At 43.8% G+C, this 21,388-nt stretch overlaps 1 protein-coding gene across 1 annotated transcript in view; it reads left to right on the forward strand.

The window, feature by feature from the left end:
* Positions 1-7,714: 7,714 nt before the first annotated feature.
* SGSM3 (small G protein signaling modulator 3) overlaps positions 7,715-21,388 on the forward strand; it is a 38,777-nt gene continuing 25,103 nt past the window's right edge. The window contains exon 1 of the mRNA XM_081083204.1: positions 7,715-7,821. The gene's annotated coding sequence lies outside the window, so the exon portion shown is untranslated. The remainder of the gene's footprint in view (positions 7,822-21,388) is intronic.

Here is a 21,388-nt window from a genome sequence, read left to right on the forward strand (position 1 = left end):
GCTGTAGCTAAAGAAGATAGATTATGGATTATCTCCACTGGAAGGGGGGCACTAGTGTTAGGTCACAGCTCTCTATCACTAGCTGTGCCTCTACATACTTTTTCAGCATAGCTGGGAAGAAGAAATCTTTATCAGATTTGTAAATGACACAAAACTAGGAGAATTAACCAATACATGTATTTGATAAATAACTAAGATTTCATCTAACCTTAAATAGGCTGATTTGATGTGGCCAAAACTAAGAAGAAAAAATGAAGATAAATGTGAATAAGTTGATCTTAGACTCAGTATGAACCAGAAAGGGTTGCCAGTGAGATAAGACCATTTTAGGATGTGTTAATGGTATGTGTCCAAAAAACTCACCAGTCTTACTGTTCCACACTCATGGTATTTTGTTCAATTTTGGACAGCCAGTTTGAGGAACAGATCATTGGAGAGCCAGCTTCCAAAGAAGACCTTGTCATGAGTGGTGAAGGAATGTTAGGGCTCTTTATCCTGTAAGAGAAAACTTAGTGCTTCAAATACGGCTGTGAGGAGGAAGCATGACTTAACTATCTGTTGTCCCAAGAGACACAACAGACCAGTACCCATTGTGGAGAGTCAGGCTGGTTTGGACCCAGACATTGGAGATGCTAAAAGTTAGTGATTCTTCCCCCACCCACCCTTTCAGGTCAAACAGAAGACTCCCGAGTTGTCAGGAATGGGAATGTTTTGAGGGAGGAGAGACTTAATTGTCTCCATTTGTATCTAATCAAAGGTAGAAGTAAAGAACTCAACTTATTGGAAAGAAAGGAGAATAAGGCAATCTTGAAAACCAATTTTATACAGTTCAGTGTAGCAAGCGTGGATGGTTTGGAGCCACATGACATTTCAACTCTTTCAGAAACAATTTGTTATTCCTCTCGTGCGGATGTTTAAATCGGGTCTGGCACAAAGAATTAAGTCACTGGGCTCTGATCAATCACTCTACTTCTCTAGTGTGGGCCACTTCGGAGAAAGCAGCTACCATCAGTGTGTCTGTAATCAGAGGATTCCTATTACATAGACACACTGGGGATATCTGATACCATGGAGTTTAGTTAATAAATTTCCTCAGAGGAAGTAAGATCTTGACAGTCTTGTTCTGACAATTCTGTTGGATTTCTGAACTTGTGATTGGTGATCCTGGGCTATTTGAATGGGTACATTGTTTTGTTGTGTGTTTCTTCTTTCCTCTTTCATTCTCATTTTTATATATTTGTGATATACTTTTAAGTGCAATTTTTTTATCTTATTTTCCCATTTAGCATTTTGATTAAAGGCATTTGGATAGGCTGAAGTTTGAGAAGAGAGAACATTCATGCCTTCTCAAAATTAGGTTTAATTTAGTTAACCAGTGATGCAAACTAGGATCTGAACTATCCAGAAACCAGGGTCTGGACAAACCCTAAGACAACTGGCTTCTGTTCACCTACATTCAAAGTCCTGGACACTTTACTGCCCCCCTTTTCCCTGGCCGATGGTAGATTTCATTTAATAACCAGGAGAGAAGGAGTGGCGGAGGGGTAAGGGAGGAGGAAATTTTAAAAAAAAAATGACCAGGAGAGCCTGATGACAGGTGGAAGCACAGATTAGGTGCCTCCCGAATGGTGACACAAATCCTGGGTGGATGTGAGGTTCAGTGACTGCAGTGGCATAGCAGAGTGACACAAAGAAGGCATCTGAAAATGTCCTTTTCCTTTCTGAGCCCAGGAGGATTCACCAACTTTCTTCTCTGTGGTCAGTCAAGGAGCTGGCCAAGACTTGGTGCTGCTGTTGGTTGGTTTGCCTGCCATGGAAGAGAGTATATCCTGAACTGGAACCAACTAGAGATTGGGGAATGATTCAGAGATTAAATAGAAAAAAAGTTAAAGATGTTGGAAAGCTACATAATGAAATATTAAGTGTGGTTTCTTGGATAATGAGTTCAGGTGGTTTTCATTTTTTTGTGTATTTTTTCAAGTTTTTTTTTTAAGTAGAAGATTACTTCATGATTTTATTTATTTTTTAAATATATTTTATTGATTTTTTTACAGAGAGGAAAGGAGAGAGATAGAGAGTCAGAAACATTGATGAGAGAGAAACATCGATCAGCTGCCTCCTGCACATCTCCTACTGGGATGCAACCCAAGTACATGCCCTTGACTGGAATTGAACCTGGGACCTTTCAGTCTGCAGGCCAACGGTCTATCCACTGAGCCAAACTGGTTTCGGCTTTTCAAGTTCTTAATGCAATTTTTATTTAAATAAACTTTAAATTTTAGAAGTTTGGATTTACAGAAAAATTGCAAAGATAGTACAATATTCCCATATACCCCATACTTGGTTTCCTCTATTATTAATATACTAGAGGCCCGGTACACAAAAATTTGTGCACTCAGGGGGAGGAGGGGTCCCTCAGCCCGGCCTGTGCCCTCTCGCAGTCTGGGACCCCTCGGGAGATAACGACCTGCTGGCTTAGGCCTGCTCCCAGGTGGCATAGGGCAGGCCCAATCCCTAGGTGCAGCCCCTGGTCGGGCTCAGAGCAGGGCCGATTGGGGAGTTGGGGCGCCACCCCCTGTCATGCACAGAGCAGGGTGGATCGGGAGGTTGCGATGCCACCCTCAGTCACGCTCAGGGTAGGGCCAGTTGGGGGGTTGGGGCACTGCCCCGTCACTCAGAGCAGGGCCTATCAGGGGGGTTGGGACTCCATACCCTGTCACGCACAGAGCAGGGTCGATCAGGGGGTTGGGGAGCTCCCTTCTGTCACAGAGTAGTGCCCATCAGGGAGTTGGGGAGCTCCCCCCTGTCACTCACAGAGTAGGGCCAATAGGGGAGTTGGGGCACCGCCCCCTGTCACACACGGATCAGGGGGTTGGGGAGCTCCCCCCATCAGGCACAGAGCAGGGCTAATCGGGGTTGGGGCACCTTCCCCTGTCACGAACAGAGCAGGGCAGATAGGGAGGTTGTGGCCCACCCCCTGTCACACACAGAGCTGCAGGGCGATCAGGGGGTTTGGGCGCTGCCCCCATCAGGCACAGAGCAGGGCTAATCAGGGTTGGGGCGCCTTCCCCTGTCACGAACAGAGCAGGGCGGATAGGGAGGTTGTGGCCCTGCCCCCTGTCACACACAGCGCCGCTGGGCGATCAAGGGGTTTGGGCGCTGCCCCCTGTCATGCTGATCCCGGTGCTGGGAGGCATATTACCCTTTTACTATATAGGCCTGGTGCATGGGTGGGGGCCGGCTGGTTTGCCCTGAAGGGTGTCCTGGATCAGGGTGGGAGTCCCCACTGGGGTGCCTGGCCAACCTGGGTGAGGGGCTGATGGCTGTTTGCAGCTGGTCACACCCCCTTCAGGGTGGGGGTCCCCACTGGGGTGCCTGGCCAGTCTGGGTGAGGGGCTGAGGACTGTTTTTAGGCTGGCGGGTGACTGAAGCTCCCAACCGCTCCTTTTTTTCTTTTTCTTTTTAATTCTGGGCCAGCTTTAGCTCTGAGGCTTGGCTCCAGCTCTGAGGCCTCAGCTGTTGAAAGCAGGTATCTGGTTTGTTTGGGTTCTATAATCGAAACACTGTTTCAACTCCAGCTCTGAGATCCCGGCTGGCTGAAAGCAGGTTTCTGGGGTTTTGTTTAGCTTCTATATTTGTAACAATGTTTCAAACTGCAAGCTCAGAGGCTGGCAGCGGCAGGTGGGGAACGTTGGCTTCCTCCATCACTGAAGCAAGCAAGCCTCATGTTCACTTCAAGCTGCCTTGCTGCCGGCCGCCATCTTGGCTGGCAGTTAATTTGCATATTGCCCTGATTAGCCGATGGGAAAGGTAGCGGAGGTACGGCTAATTACCATGTTTCTCTTTTATTAGATAGGATTTGTATGGTACCAATGTCATAATTAATGAACCAATACTGTTACATTATTAAAGTCCTTAGTGTTTAGCTCATGTCCTTTTTCTATTCCAAGATCCCATTTGGAAGAGAAATTACATTCTATCTAACATTTCAAATACAGGAATTCATATATATTAAGGTATGTTCTTTATAAGAGATGTAGTCTAATGAACACAAAATCTAGCTCATAAATTTAGCTAATTCTGAATGTAACTGGAAGTCAAAGCAGAATTTGGTTTTCCTTTCTGGATCTGAGTGACCTTAACTTATTAAATGATGTGTACAGTGAAGTTCTTAGAGGCCACATTTCTGGAAAAAAAATGGTAATAAGTGGTGAGTGTGGGTATAAATTTGCCTTCATGAAAAGTCCAAGCTCAAGAAGAAACAGCTGGGTTTCTGGCCCAGCTTTCAAGATGAGCTCGTCAAGAAGACAAGATGATGTGCAGTTGACTACTTGGTCAAAAGGTTAAATGAGAAATGGGTGGGTGGATGAAAATAAGAGGCCCCGTGTATCTTATATGCCAGGGCCCTTTAGCCTTAGAAAAGCGAAGTTTGACCTGCCCTTCCAGATTCTGACTCTGTACTTGGTTCTGCCAGTTCTCCTATATTTGTGGTGTTGTTAGGCCTTCCTCTTCTATAGTGGGTCAGAAATTGTGGTTAGGCAACATCTCAGCCCAGGATAGCAAGGAAGGAGGGGCTTGAAGATATCTTTGGGAACTTCTGTAGGCCCCTGTCCATACTCCCCATAAGGGGTTTCGTAGGAAATAAGCTCAGATTGAAGATGATTTTAAGTGGTCACAAGTGAGACTGGGAAGGAGATGAGCCATGAAGGCCTCCAATCAGTTTCCCTCCGTGAGCCTTTCATTGCTGTGGCTCTAGGACAGGGGTGGGCAACCTTTCTGACTCAAGGGCACAATGGGTTCTTAAACTGGACCGGAGGGCCGGGACAAAAGCATGGATGGAGTGTTTGTGTGAACTAATATAAATTCAAAGTAAACATCATTACATAAAAGGGTACGGTCTTTTTTTTTTTTTTTTTTTTTAGTTTTATTCATTTCAAACTGGCCGGATCCGGCCTGTGGGCTGTAGTGTGCCCACGGCTGCTCTAGGACATAAACATTTAAAACAATGAGAAACTATTAAGCCTCTTCTAAGGTTTTAAACTTTAATAGCTATCTTTAAAAGTTGTGATTAGGATAGTGCCGGTTGTAAGAGTACAAACCAAATTTATTTAAAATACATAATGCAGAGCCCAGTTGTGTGGCTCAGTGTTTGAGTGTCGACCTATGAACCAGCAAGTCACAGTTCTATTCCAGGTGAGGGCACATGCCCAGGTTTCAGGCTCAATCCCCAGTGTGGGGCATGCAGGAGGCAGCCAATCAATGATTTGCTCTCATCATTGATATTTCTATTTCTATTCTTTCCTCTCTGAAATCAATAAAAATGTGTCTTAAAAATAAAGTAATGTAGAAATTCAAATAACATCTCAGAAGGATTCACACCATAGTTCCTTAAATAAATTGTTCATTTCTTTCAAGGAAAAATAGGGGGTAAAATAAAATATACTTTAATCACTTCTCGGCCTTTTGGCTAAGATCAAGTGTAGTATCTGTTCTTATCAGTTTAATATCTGATACATCCTCTATCCGAGGACATTATATTAAATGTAGTTTTAGAGCAGGGAGATGGAATAGGAGCTTGCTCCGTCCACTCCACGCATCGACCCGGTATTGCAGTACCTCCGGGAACAGTGCAAAAAAATAAAATATACTTCACATTTGGAAAGCTTTATTTTAGTGATAACCTGGAAGGAAGTATTTACAAAATAATTTGCTTCTGATCCAGGTTTCAGGCTTTAACAGGTATTTTTCAGCACCCGACTGTGTACTAGGAATAGTGGTGAGCAAGACAGTCTGCCCTCCTGGAGCTGTGGTTCCAGGGCAGGAAGCCGACTACACAGAGTGATGAATGGCTCCTCAGTAATGGGACATGGAATTCAACATCTGAACACATGTAAAGGTCACGAAGCTCCACCGAGAAAAGGTGCTCCTGAGATGGAACTTCAACAGGAAACCCACACTGCAGGGTTTTAGCAGCTTGTAACTCACTCTTCATGAGGCAGATGCTGCTTTTCCCACTGCTCCCCATCCACCCTTCCTGTGGCATGAATTAATAGGGGCCTTGCCGTGGGTGCTGTCCTAGGAACCCAATAATTGAGCATTTTTCTTTCTCCCTCTTGTTGTCTAATGGAGGCTAAATGTGTATGTCATATTCTTACACAGCATTTATAAATATGTTTTATAGAATTGGTAGCTAGTCTATCTCCTGCTGGGTATTAATCTCTGACAAATGTTTAATTGGAATGTGGGGTGACAAATCCTTAGTTCCCTATTAAGTCTGTAGGGAAAGTAGGCAAAGACAAAACGCTAATGCTTCATTGCAAAAACCTAAGGGGCCTATGCTGAAACTAGCATTACTCTGCTGTTGAGTTCTGACACTTCAATTTACCTTACAACTAAAATTGTTTTTCCTATAAAGATATATTTAAGAAATAATAGCCCTTCAAAGTTGTGATATGAGAGAAAAGGAATGTTACCACACTAAAGAGGCTGGAATTCATTCCTCTGGCATTTAAAAAAAAATATTGATTGATTTTAGAGAGAGGAGGGAAGAGTGGGAAGAAAGAGAGGGGGAGGAGACATTGATTTATTGTTCTACTTATAATACATTATTGGTTGATTCTTGTATGTGTCCTTACTAGGGATTGAACCTGCAACCTTGGTGTATCAGGAAGGCATTTTTTATTTTTTTTTAAGAGCAGAATTTGTAAGAGCTAGTGTGGTTGGAAGAAAAATGAACTTGGCCACAGAAACGGTTCAGATCCCTGCTCTGTCAGTAATTCTCTATATTTTGACCAAGTCCTTTGTAAAATTCAAATGATAAAAGTCACTGTGCTTTGAGTGTTGTGAATTGCATGGAAGTGCTTTGTAAAGTGAGCATCAAACCTTAAGATGACTGAGGATTTGCCTATGGTTCATTCATTTACCCTGGGCATCACCACCCTGGGACACCATTAGGAATCCATGCTTAGGTTAGTGAGCAGCTCTCAAACGAATCTCTTCAGAATAGGGTGAAATTTCTAGAAACAGTCCCTAATACCATTGTAGCTGTTGGTGACCTTTCTAAAATGTGGCAATCATGTTGTTTTTCCAACCTGGAGCCGGATGTCAGCTAGGACGTGGATATCAGATAGAGATGGGCTTGCCACCCTCTTGGACTATTAGTTTGTACTGTGCATTAACATTTTCTCAAATAGCATGTAGTTCTCACAACCGTAAGTTCACATTCCCATGTTGTGGGTGAGCTCCATGTTAGCGTGGTTCAGTGACTCATGCAGGCCTCTGACTATTTGGGCATGACCTCAACCAATTTGTTCCAATTTGGAGCTCCTTCCAAAGCTTGTGGCTTGTGTAGCGTGGATCAGGCTGGTCTGATACTAGTTCTGTACACCGTAAAGAAGGCACTTAAATATTTAGAAAATGAGCATCGAGTAAGTGCCCCTACTTCCCAGAGACCGGTCGCGTCTATCCCCCATCCTGACAGCTGGTTCACCCCATTTTGCCCAGAGTTCCTCGTGCTGCAGTGCAGACGGGAGGCCGGTGGACATTGCTAGGCTAAAAATGGGCTTCGAAGGTTGTTGGGCTCTGAAAGGGGCTCGAAACGGGGTTTGGGGGCGTGTAAACCTCGCCGCTCCCGCCCGTCGGAGCCGGAGGACTTCAGCCCCCAGCATGCTCCGCGGCCGCCCTGCTGGGTCCGGCGCGCGTGCGCGGTGGCGCCGCCGAGCGCTGACTGGACCGAGGCGCGCAGCAGCGAGCCCGACCCTGTCGGCGCTGAGGTGGCGGGACTCGTGGCGGCGCGGCAGCTGGACGGCTCCTGTGGGGCAGGTGAGGGCGCGGGGAGAGGCCGACGGGGCTGGCTGGGTCTGCGGGACCGGGGCCGGGGCCCACACATGCCCTCGGGTTGGGACGCGGGGGCGGCTGCGGACTGACGGACTGACGGGCCGAGGAGGGGAGATGCACCTCCCGGGCCGCACCTCGCAGGTGCGACGCGTGATTTGGGGCCGGGGCGGTGGCGGGCAGGTGCGGGCTCTCCCGTCCGGGTGCGGGGCCTGCGGGGCGGGGACGATGCTCAGACCCGCGAGCCCCCGCGTCTCTGCTCGTCCCTGCTCGGAGCGGGGGCGGCCTCCGGAGGCGGGACCCCCCCAACCCCGTGGCTCCGCCTGGCCTCGCGGGGGGTGGGGCCGCCGGGTCCCCTGCTGAAGTGCCGGGCGGGAGTGGCGGGGCCTCGAGCCCGACGACGCACATGCCCCTCCGGCCGCTGCGAGCAGTTTTACAGAAACGGCACCAAAATGCGCGGGGGAGGCGGCGGGGGGGGGGGCTTATTTTTTATTTTTATTTTTTGAAAGAACGGCTGCCTGGAGCACATTCACAGCAGAAACTCTTCCTCAGGTGTAGCTTGTGAACATGCGGGTCGGGTGCCGACACGCCGCGATGTGTTTGTGTTTGAACTTGGGGAACTTGAGGGTGAATGGGTCGGGGTCACCCGGGGTGCCCGGGACCGGGTGTGGGGGTGTATCTCACGCCCGGTGTGAGGCCCCAGGTGCGTCTGTGCGCGGGTGAGAGGTGAGAGGCCGAGGTTCCCTTCAGCTCCTGGTGCTGCGCGCGAGGGGGCGGCCCCGGCCGCTCCTGCGGGTCCCGGTGGGTTGAAGGTGTCCTGGAGCATTCCCCCTCTGTCTCCTTTTTTTTTTTTGGTAAATTCAAGTTCCTAATCAGACCGAAAAGAACTGAATTTTCTACTTTGACTTGTTTACTTGTAGCTTTTGTGATCCTGTTTGTGATTCTCTGTGGACACACACGTATTTCCTACTTCCTTTCTTCCCCATCGCTTCCTTCCATGGTCAGCCGGTCACGGACTGTAGGTAAAGGTCAGTGTCGCTCCTGCCCTTCGATAGCCCTTGGTGCCCGAAGCCTTTCCGTCGCTGATGGCCGCATTGCCTGGCTTCCGTCCTCGGTCCCGTGTCCCTTTTTAAGCGTGGAGGCGTGTGGTCCCGGAGAGGGGTGGGGGTGTTTCTGTCCATCAGATATAGTCACCGTGCCTGACCAGAGCATTCGCTTTGAAAGGCTGTGAACAAAAATCGTTTAAATATAAAAGAGCTTACTGACCTTGTGAATTTGGGATCTTGTCAGGTTTACAGAGAAGTCAGTCCGTCAGCTAGAGTAGCACCTCACAGAAATGAAGCTGACACAGGGTGGAATACTGAGAAAGGAACTCAGCCGAGAATCATCGCTTACCCTGCAGGCCATCTCTCTGGGCCTGGAGCGGGTGCTGGGAACACCTGTTGTCTTATAGACACTTCATGTTCTGTGTTTCTCTCTTCTTAGTTCTCAGTGAGAGTGTTGGCAGGAGCCCCCACTCTTGTACATTTATTTGATGATGTAACATCGGTTTCATCTAGCCAGTCTCCAGATCCTCTCTGCTCCGCAGCTGGGGACGTCAGTAATTTTCCATAGCAGCCACTCATGAGCTCATGCAGACCGTCACAAGGAAGCGGAGTAGCACAGAGGGTGGTACACACAGAAGGAGCAGGAGTCCGGTTTCTTTGCCGTCACACAGTACACACAGACTGAGGCGGGAAATCTGTTGAGTTAGTCTGGGCTTCCGCATGCCGTAAAAAGCATGGATAGCATTGGTTGAACAGCTTCTGTTAGCTAAGTGCTGTAATGGTCACTGTGAGGTGTAGGCATTATTCAGTGAATTGCCTACAACTTCAGGTCTGACTCTGACACCCCTGCTCTTTCTGATGTGCTTGCTGTACTGCCTTACCAACAAAGATGTTCAAGTCTTTCTCATTCTTAAAAATGTATAAGACTCTACTGTGATCACATTTCTCCTTCAACCTACTACCATTTCCTGCCCTTCTCTTCCATTTACTCCTTCGTTCAGCAGTTGCCAACCTTTCGGACCTCGCGGACCACCTGTTGGCGACCGCTGCCAGTTCATTGCAGTCTGGCTTCCACCCTCAACTTTTGAAATTGCTCTAATGAGCTCCATTCAACCATTTATTGAACACCTACTGTATGTACCATCTTCTAGATTTACAAAGAGGCCAAACATGGTTCTTGCCCTGTTGAGGGACTAACGAGGAGGAAAAAGAAATTCATACATGTCAATGTGATGTGTTAACTACCGATGGAGCAATCTTTGCTCTTGGGAGTTGGGGGAGGAACACTTCCCTGAGAAAGTGACACTGGACTGACAGCAGAGAGAAACCTACATTGTTTTAGACAGTGGTGCTGGGACTGCATACGTAGGGGTGTGTACTTTTAGGAGAAACTATATCTTGCCAGTGAGAGATGATACACTTGAAATATACGGTATAGGCTTTTGAGTCTGACCTGGGAACTGATCCTTAATTTTTTTCTTCATAATGCCTGCCTACAATGTAAGCTCTATGAAAGCAGAGTCTGTCTTTTTCACCTAAAATACTATCTCACTTCTATCTCCTAAAATAGTAGTAAAAGATCAATAAATATTTGTTGAGCGAACACTTCCTAGAACAGTGATGGCGAACCTTTTGAGCTCGGTGTGTCAGCATTTTGAAAAACCCTAACTTAACTCTGGTGCCGTGTCACATATAGAAATTTTTTGATATTTGCAACCATAGTAAAACAAAGACTTATATTTTTGATATTTATTTTATATATTTAAATGCCATTTAACAAAGAAAAATCAACCAAAAAATGAGTTCGCGTATCACCTCTGACACGCGTGTCATAGGTTCGCCATCACTGTCCTAGAAGGTTGTGTTCTGCACATGGTAGGTACTATCTAGTAACACTATGCGACTGAAAAAGTGAGGCAGGCTTTCAGTGTGGCTTGTGAGCTGATTTTGAAGTCACCATCATTTGAATATTATCACCTCTTCCTCTTTTTGACCAATTAGGCTTGTTACCTATGATCACAATTCATAAATGAGGAGTGAGACATTCAGTACATTTCGATAGGCACTGTTAACTATGTCTTCACTTCTAACATTGTGCCTCTTTTGCTGTTATAAACACATTCATGCTTTTTCTAACTGTGATGTAGGTTTTTTTCTGTGCTAATGATGTGACTTGCTTTGGAAAGTGAACTTCTTTGGCATGATTAAATAGCTTTATCAATAAGAGTAACATCAGGCCTTGGCCAGGATGTCTCAATTGGTTGGAGCGGGTTCAATTCCTGATCAGGGCACATACCTGGGTTGGGAGTTCGATCCCCAGTTGGGGTGCATACAGGAGGCATCTGATCAGTGTTTCTTTCTCACAATCTCTCTCTCCCTTTCCCCTTCCTCATATATATATATATATATATATATATATATATATATATATATATATACATACACACACATACGTATGTATGTGTGTGTGTGTGTGTGTGTGTATGTATATATTTCCTCTGGGAGGATTTAAAAATAAAAACGAGTAACATCAGAAATGAGATTGAACACACTAATCCAGTTACCAGAAGGCTTGTTCTTGAGAAGGGCCTGATTTCCAATTAGGGCTAACTTTTTTATTTTTTTTAACAAAATGATAAGAGCTGGGCCTCTCTAGATATCTAGTTAGCCTTCTAGCAAACATTCTAAAGACATGAAACAACAGATCATTTCCTCTTCTTGTGTTTGAGTTTCATTTGTAAATATTCTTAATTGGTGTGACTTGAGGTTAGGGTTAAAGTCCAAATAACACTGTGTGTTTTTTGCTTTTTTTGTTAACTCTGAACTTAGTAGAATATAGTAATTAGAAGCACCTAACAGTGAAGTTCAAATTCTGGCTCTACCACTTTAAACTTTGATATAACTTCCCAATGCCTCATTTTCCTTTTCTGTAAAATTGGAATAATTACTACTACTGCCATCACCACCACTCATAATAATAGATAATATTTATTGGGTATTTACTGTATACTAGGCACAGAATTTTATTATATTAACTCAGTCTTTACAACTGCCCTATATATTATTAGTATTATGCCCCTTAAAATGAGGAGACAGTCACAGAAATGCTGAGTAACTTGCTTAAGGCCACACAAATAAGTGGTGGAATCAGCATTTGAACCTGGGTAGTCAGACTCCAGAGTTTGTACTCATTACCTCCTACTTCATAGGGTTGTTTTGAAGATTAAATAAAATCTATGTAATGTGTCTGACAACTACAGTTGTGCTAGTTAGTGTGGTGTAATAGAAGATTGCGTAGGAGTCACTGAGTGTGCGTGAGCAGTGCTTCTCTGAGCCCTGGTTTTCTCAGGTTTCTTAGCTCATTGTAAATGCTCAGTAAATATTTTCCTTGGTACCTCCCTTATAATACCTCAGTCCGTTTACTGCCACAAAGTAAATAGGGTTGGATTACCATACTTTAGGGTTGTTATGTAGTTATTTTCATATCTGCAATTGAAACATCCCCAAGTAATTACAGAGATGGTATGGCCAAATAAATGACTTAAAGATAAGATAGTTTGCAGACCTGTATGGTTTAATTATATGAGGAATAGGGACCTTATCAACTTCATTTATGATCTCATTTTAAGTACTATCTGCTTCTGTGTTAACAAAAAACTTTAAATATAAAGTTCTCAGTGGCCTTTTTTGCCAGTCGGCCCTCAAGGAGCTTTTCCTCAGACATTCTTGCCTGCTGTTTTTCAGAGCTACCTGAATGTTAAGTTGCAGTTAGCTAACCCTTATTTGTTTTACTTTTACTTTTAAGGAGGTAGCTGCCCCCTCACCCCTGGTTGTGGGAATGACAGAAGGTCCATGCAGCACCTTGCTTTTGCTTCCTTGTCACCATCCAGGTACTGCCAGGCTATAAACTTAGGGGAGTGATCCTGGGAAGGACTCAGGGAGGTAACGAGATTACCTTGGATGATTAATTATTTTGTAGGAAGACCTAGAGTGGATGAGCATGGTTCAGAAGTCTGCACAGCAGAGTTTCATTTAACTGGTGCTGCTGTGCAGGAAAGGGGGAGCTGTACCCGAGCTTGCGGAATTCTGGGGCGAGGTTCCTGTTTCCATGGTCTGTTCATCCACAGTCTGCTCTGCCTTGCACAATCACCCTCAACTCTTGCCTAAAGGAACACTCTCTATCTCTGGTCACAAAGGAAATATTGACTCAGGGAAGGGAAATCAGTCCTAGCCGTAAACCTGTGGGAGCAGGAGCAGGAGTGGAGCTCAAAATAGAGTCGATTATTGGAGTCATTTTGCTCTTCTGCTGATGCCAGTTTTCGGGGAGTCAGTTGAGAAATTTGGATGATGTAGTGGGTCTTTACTTGATATGTCTTTGACAATAAGGGAGATAAAGGGTGACATGAATAATAAAGATGTTTTCAAAAAGAATGACGGAGGTGACTGGAGCAGGGAACCAGTTCTGGAGGATTAGTGCCACTAGCTGCCTTATCATGGTGATTGTCGGGGCCCAAGGTTCGAGACTTTCTTTACATACTGTTGTTTCATTTACTTAGCACCATGCTCTGAGAGGAAGTAGGTGTGTTCCAAAGTCTGAAAGAAGTATTCTGTGGCTGGAGCATAGAGCGTGCATGTGTTGAGGGTGAATGAGAGGTAGGTGTTGAGAGATGAAGCTGGAATGGTTAGCAAGGACTACTAGGTCATTCAGGGTCTTATACGCCAAGTTATCAAATTTGGACTTTTTCCTAAGGTCAAAGGGAAGACAAAGGGGTTTAAAGAGAAGGAAATGACTATTTGCATTTTTAAAGGATTTCTCTGGCTGCAGAGTAGACAGTATATGGGACTTGGGCGGGGCGTGTGGGGCAGGGATCCCAGTTGAGGGATTTGTAATAAGCATGGTGGTGAGAAATGAAAACTAGCAAAAAGTTGAAGAAAAAAAAAGGAAATTCAGAAAATATTAGGAAAAGCCTGAGAGTTGAGGGGTGGATGAAGGAGAATCCATTAGCCATGAGGCTGAAGAGAGTGGGTGGGTAGGTGATAATGCCAGTTTCCTGAGATAGGGACCACTGTTTTTGTTCTTTGCCTTTTTCACTTAATTCTGTATCTTTAAGATCATTCCTTATTAATGCATAAATAGCTGACCTATTCTTTTTTGACAGATGCACACTATTCCACTACATAGATGTACTGTCCTTTATTTAACCCCTTTTAATAGGTATTTAGGTTTCCTAATATTTTTGCTATCACAAGCAGTGTTGTAGGGAGTGTCCTTTTTTTTTTTTTTTAAATTGATTTCAGAGAGGAAGGGAGAGGGAGAGAGAGAGCGAAACATCAATGATGAGAGGGAATCATTGACTGGCTGCCTCCTGCACACCCCTTCCTGGGGATGAAGCCCGCAACCTGGGCATGTGCCCTTGACCGGAATCGAACCCGGGACCCTTCAGTCTGCAGGCCAATGCTTTACCCATTAAGCCAAATGAGCTAGGGCGGGAGTGTCCTTGTATATGAATCATTTTGCTGAAATGTAGAATAAGTTTCTAGAAATGGAAATTGCTGGACCAAAGGGCCTGTAAATGTTTTAATACAGCTTTGCTTATTAGAGTTCCTGGCACTTAGAAAGTCTGCAGTGAATGGTAGTTATTATTAAGATGAATGTGTTATAGATGGGTTGTACGATATGTCATGAGTGAATAGGGGCACCTGACACAACCAGAGTAGGGAGTGTCAGAGAAGGCTTCCGGGAGGAAATGCCTAGGCTTAGCCTTGAAGAATGAGAAGTCAGGTAAAGTGGAGGGCATTACAAGCAGAGGAAGCTCAAGGAGCCAGGCACAGGAACTTCAAAAGGATCTTGTACATGGAGATCTACCAGGAGTTTGGTATTCCCTCCATTCAGCAGTCTACCCCTGTCATGGGTCAAGGCTCTTAAGAGTAAGTCAGGCTTTACTGAAGATAGGGAATGAGAAAGGGATCTTCCCTTGCAACAACACAGTAATGGAGTTTGGGATTATCCTTTTCTTCAGAAGCATTTATTTGGTCCCTACCCCGAGGCCTCCTCAAACCCAGATGCACAGAGTGTTAATGTCTCATAGGTGATTTTGTTGTACAGGATGCAGTTCCTTATCTTGTCTTTGGATTTCTCTTCCCCTCCCCTCTATACAAGGCCACCTCTATTTTCCGTTCTCCCCTGTCTCCGAATTTCTCTTGATTTCTTTTGCTAGGCCATTGATAAATCTTTCCTTTCTTCTAATCTATGCCTTCCAAATTTACCCTCCACCTTTAGGGAGTTTATTTTCCCAAAGATAAACTCTTTCTCTGGAAAGCCTTCTGGAGCCAACTATTGAAGAACAATTTTCCACTCTGCTATAATTATACAATGTTAAGTTCACTTTAGGGGTCATTAGATTTATTGTCTGCTTCAACTGGTATCATATTAAACTCCATTACCAGTCATTTGTTGCTAACCTAATCTTATACTCTGATTTCTATTAACAAAGTTGACACTAAAGTAAAGAAAGCAGACTTTAAAAATCCAAATCCTCTCCCAAATTAGACAGATGTGTTAATGTCATTTAAAAAAATCTTTAGAGGGAGAGTTCCTCACAGCACTGTTTTTATTGCAAAAATTGCTTTTTAGGTGCTTCAATATTGAATTTTAAAGTGTTGTCAGTTCTTTTTCCAGCGATTGGGAAACTTGTTACAGTCTTTTAAAAAGGTAAAGTAACAGATTTTTACTTTTTAGCTACTTAGGGAGTTCCCGACTTCACAGGTTGCTAAGATGTCAACTTCATGCTGAGTAGTGTAAGTAAAGTGTTAGTTACAAATGAAAGAAAAAGGGATCCTTTTCACAGTTATAAATAAGCTACTGCTAACAGTTTATACCTTTTTATTTTTCACTTTGCTTTCCTTGGTTTTGTATAAACATTAAATCCCCTGAGGAGATGGGTATTTAAGTTGATAAGCAGTAGCTTTGACAGAGCAAGAGCAGGGAAGACAGAGAGGCTCAAGGGTACTGTAAGTTCAGGCTTCATTTGTGGACCTCAGAACACACTCAGGGAGGACACATTCTTATTCCTCAATGTTCTATGATACTTAAATGTAATTTTAAAAATTGAGATATAATTCATGCACCACAAAGTCACCGTTTTAACGTATACAGTTCAGAGGTTTTCAGTGTATTCACTGTGTTGTGCAGCCATTACCACTGTCAAATTCCAGAATATTTTTATCATCCCAAAAAGGAACTCCATACCCGTTAAGAGTCATTCCCTATTTTCCCCTTCCCGATAGCCCCTGGCAGCCACTAATCTACTTCCTGTCTCAATCGATTTCTTTATTCCAGGCATTTCATATAAATGGAATCATATAAATGTCACTGGCTTCTTTCATGAGTATGTTTTCAAGGTTCATTCATGTAGTAGCATGTATCTGTACTTCAGTCCTTTTTATGGCTGAATAATAGCCCAGTATATGGATATACACATTTTGTTTTTCTATGTGTCCATTGATGGACATTTGGATTGTTTTCATGTTTAGGCTATTATAAATAACTAGAGTCCCGATGCATGAAATTTGTCCAAGGGGCTCAGCCCTCACAGCCCTGGCCAGCCCTCATAGCCCCTTGCAACTCGGCCGGCCCTTGCAGCCCTGGCTTCGTCCAGAAGGTTGTCCAGACGGTCGTTCTGCTGTTTGGTCTAATTAGTATATTAGCTCTTTATTATCTAGGATGCTGCTGTGAGTATTTGTGTACAGGTTTTATGTGATGTAATTATTTTTAAACACAGAACTTCTGTACTTTGTCCAAAAAAACACACATTAGAAATCAAGACCAGTAAACCCATATTCTTACCACCTAACCCAGCCATATTCATTTTTATATTACCTTCAATATGTATAATATTCCAAATAGTTAAGAAATCATGTGCTGTCTTTTTTTTTTTTAAATATATTTCATTAACTTTTTACAGAAAGGAAGGGAGAGGGATAGAGAGTTAGAAACATGGATGAGAGAGAAACATCGGTCAGCTGCCTCCTGCACACCCCCCACTGGGGATGTGCCTGCAACCAAGGTACATGCCCTTGACCGGAATCGAACCTGGGATCCTTCAGTCCGTAGGCCGACACTCTATCCATTGAGCCAAACCGGAGGGCAATCATGTGCTGTCTTGATGCTGATAACTCCACTCTTCTTTTCCCTCTTCAACCCACCCCTGTTGGACTTTTCACCCTCATCATTAACAATCAGAGCTCTTGTCCAGATCACCAACCATCTCCAGCTTGCCGAACCAGTGACCTCCAAGTGGCATGTGACGCTGATGATCATCCCTTCCTCTGGAAACACTTTCTTTTCTTGGTTTCTGTAGCACCACACATTATGAGCATTCCTTTTATGTCACTGGCTACGCCTCAAATTATATTTCCTGTTTCTTTTTCTGCCTAACCTCTAAATATTGGAAAGTTCCAAGATTTGGTCCTACGCCCCTACTCTGCATTGTCTCCTCAGCCCTGACATCTACTCCTAATGATTCCTAAATTCACATCTTCAGTTCTGACTTTGGTGAGCTCTCTTGATATCTTTTTAAAATATATTTTTATTGATTTCAGAGAAGAAGGGAGAGGGAGAGAGAGATAGAAATCAATGATGAGAGAGCTGCCTTTTGCATGCCCCCTACTAGGGATCAAGCCCATATACCAGGCATGTGCCCTGACCAGGAATTGAACCATGATCTCCTGGTTCATAGGTTGACGTTCAACCACTGAGCCATGCCAGCTGGGCAGATTTCTCTTCCCTGAGTCGTCCCTCATCTTGGTTGATGGGATATATATAGTTGCTGGGGTCTAAAACTTTAGGAGACACCATTGATTCCTGCTTTCCCTTATCTACCTCTGCACCACCTCCACATTATATCCAGAATCTAGTTAGTTGTCACCGTCTCAACTACTGTAGCCCAAGATAGCATCCTCACCTGGACAATTGTAATAGCTTAGAGCCTTAACCCCTCTGCAGTTCACTCTTCACCATAGCGAATGTGATTTCTTTAAAAACCTAAGTCAGAGACCGTGTCATACCTTTCCAATGGCTTCCCATTAAAATAAAAGCCAGAGCCTTTGCCATGGGAAGAAGGTCCTACGTAACCTAGCTCCTGCTTATCTCTCCAATGCTTTCTGCTAATTTGCCCCTCATTGCTCTACCTCAGACACACTAACCTTTTATTTCTCCAGTGCCGTAAACTCTGTTGTTTAAGGTTCGCATTTCAGGAGCCATTTCCTCTGCTTGGGCTGCCCTTCTTGGTCTTTGCAGAGCTGGTTCCTTGTCAGAGCTGGCATCAGCTGAAATGTTACCTCCTCAGAGAGGCTTTCCCTGGCACTTGTCAGAAATAGTCCTTCTGCCACTACCTGTCACTGTAAATTATTATTCCATGTTTTCTTCCTAGTATATATTATTACTCTGAAATTATTTATTTACCTATTCTTATTGCAAATTTCTAAAATTGAGGTATAATTGATATGTAACATTATACTAGTTTCAGATTTGTAACATAAAGATTCAGTATTTGTATACATTGGGAAATGATCACCATAAGACAAGGAAACATCCGTTACATAGTCGCAAAACATTTTTTTTCATGATGAAAAGTTTTAAGAGCTTTCTTAGCAACTTTCAAATATGCCATATGGTGTTAGTAACTATAGTCACCACGAATTATTTATTTTAAAACTGGAAGTTTGTACCTTCACCCATATCTCCCCCCACCACTCCCTGCTTTTGGCAACCACTAATCTGTTCTCTGTATCTATGAGCTTGGCTTTTTTGTTTTTGTTTTTGTTTATTTTTATTTTTTAAATATATATTTTATTGATTTTTTACAGAGAGGGAAAGGGATAGAGAGTTAGAAACATCCATGAGAGAGAAACATTGATCAACTGCCTCCTGCACACCCCCCACTGGGGATATGCCTGCAACCAAGGTACATGCCCTTGACTGGAATTGAACCTGGGACCCTTCAGTCCGCAGGCCGACACTCCATCCACCGAGCCAAACCGGTTAGGGCTGTTTTTTTTTTTTTTTTTTTTTAACATTCTACATACGAGTGAGATTTTATGGTATTTGTCTTTTTCTACCTAATTTATTTCACTGTTTACTTATTTATTGTCTGTTTCTCACTAATATTAATAGCTGGATTAAGCACATACTATGTTATAGGTATTTATTTACATTTTATCATCCCCATTTTATAGATGAGGAAACTGAGGTTCACAACAGTAAGAACTTTGTCTATCTTGTTTTACTGCTATATCCTTAGCACATGTAACGGTGTCTGGCACATAGTAATTGCTCAAAAAATACTTGTTGGTTGGGTAGAAGACTGGAAGACTCCCAAATTTATATCTCTAGTACTGCATCTCCCTGAAGATGTACACTTGTGTATCCTATCACCTACTAACATCTTCACTTGGTTTTCTAAGCAACATTGAAATTATCCCACAACTCTTAACTCCCTCTTTGCCTAAACCTGTTTGTTGTTTTTTTCCTCTTCCCCATATTAGTAAGTGGCATCACCATAAATCCAAAAGCTCAGACCTGAAACCTAGGCTTCGCTTTTGGTTGCTTCCTCTCTCCATTCCCCACATCATCCCAGCAGCAAAGCCGTTGGTTCTGCCTCTGATTGTATCTTGAATCCATTCATCTCTTCATCTCTTCATCTCCATCTCAACTGTCACATTAACCTCACTCCCCATCATCTCTTTTCTGTAGTTTGCACTTTCAAACTTGTCTCTCTGCATCACCTTGTCTCTCTACAAGCCATTTGCCAAGTAGCAACCAAAGTGATTTAAAAAACAAACATATCTTTATTGATTTCAGAGAGGAAGGGAGAGAGGGAAACATCAGTGATGCAAGCGAATCACTGATTGACTGCCTCCTGCATGCCCACCACTGAGGATGGAGCACGCAACCCGGGCACGTGCCCTTGACTGGAATCAAACCTGCTGAGCGGATGCTCTAACCATTGAGCAAAAATGGCGAGGGCCAAAGTGATTTTTTAAAAACGTAGTTCACACCACTGTCATGTTTAGGACCCTTTTGTGGATTCCCATTTGTCGTTAAAATCTGAATCCTTGACTCTGGCCTACAATCTTTTAGTGATCTAGGTGCTTCTGCCTCTTATTTCCCTCTTACTGTTGCCCCGCTTATTCATTGTGTTTCAGTTCCTCCAAGATCTTCCCCGCCTCAGAGCTTTTGGACTGGACATTCCTTCTGCCTGTGACTCTCTACCCCTAGATCTTTGCAGGACTGGCTTCTTGTCCTTCAGATTCAACTTAAAAAGCACTTCATAGATTTCTTCCCTGGATTCTATATCACATCAGCCTTTTGTTTTATTCAGAGAACCTACCACACTCTGGAATTGTCATTTATTTATCCATCTATTTATTTTCTGTTTGATTTCCCACCTCTAGATTATAAATGACTAGAGGCCTGGTGCACAAAATTTGTGTACTGGGTGGTGGTGGTGGTGGGGGGGGCCCTCAGCCCAGCCTACACCCTCTCCAATCTGGGACCCCTCAGGGGATGTTCCCTGTGGGATCGGGCCTAAACGGCCAGTCGGACATCCCTCTCACAATCCGGGACTGCTGGGTCCTAACTGCTTGCCTGCCTGCCTGATTGCCCCTAACCGCTTCTGCCTGCCAGCCTGATCACCCCCTAACCACTCCCTGGCCAGCCCAATCGCCCCCACTGCCCTCCCCTGCTGGCCTGATTACCCCCAAACTGCCCTCCCCTGCTGGCCATCTTTATGGTAGCCTTCTTGTGACCACATGGGAGCGGCCATCTTGTGTGAGGGCATGATGGTTAATTTGCATATTACCTTTTTATTATATAGGATTGTTGCCCTAGCACATAATATGTTATAGAAATATTTGGGGAGGGAATGACTGAATGATATACACATTCTGGGTGTACATGCTGTATTATAATACCATGTGTTCCCTGTAATGTTAGATCATAAATAAGATCAGTATTTCTTTAGCCCCCATAATTGGGATTCTTTTTATAATCTTGTGACTGGTTTATTTCACTAAGCATACTATTTCCTCTTTTATGTTATTAAAGTTTACATACAATAAAATTCACCCCTTTTAGTGTGCAGTTCTGTAAGCTCTGACAAATACATACAGTCATGTCATTACCAACACAGCAAGATACAGAACAGTTCTATCATCCTAAAAAAATTAGCCTATGTCACTATATAGTCCACTTTTCTATACCCCTTTCTGATAGAAACTACTGGTCTGTCTTTTTGCCAATGCCACCCTGTCCTGTAGCTTTATAGTAAGTATTGAAATCTGATAGTGTGAGTTCTCCAACTTTCTACTTTTTCAAAATTGTTTGGAGTATTCTGGTTCCTTTGCCCATCTATTTAAGTTTTAGATTCAGCCTGTCAGTTTCTTCAGGAAATCATCTGGGTTTTGATTGGAATTATGTTGAATTCTTTCCTGTTCCCAGTCTTAGGGGG

This window comes from Myotis nattereri (genome assembly GCF_964212035.1).
Source record: "Myotis nattereri genome assembly, chromosome: 2".
Classification (NCBI taxonomy): Eukaryota; Metazoa; Chordata; class Mammalia; order Chiroptera; family Vespertilionidae; genus Myotis; species Myotis nattereri.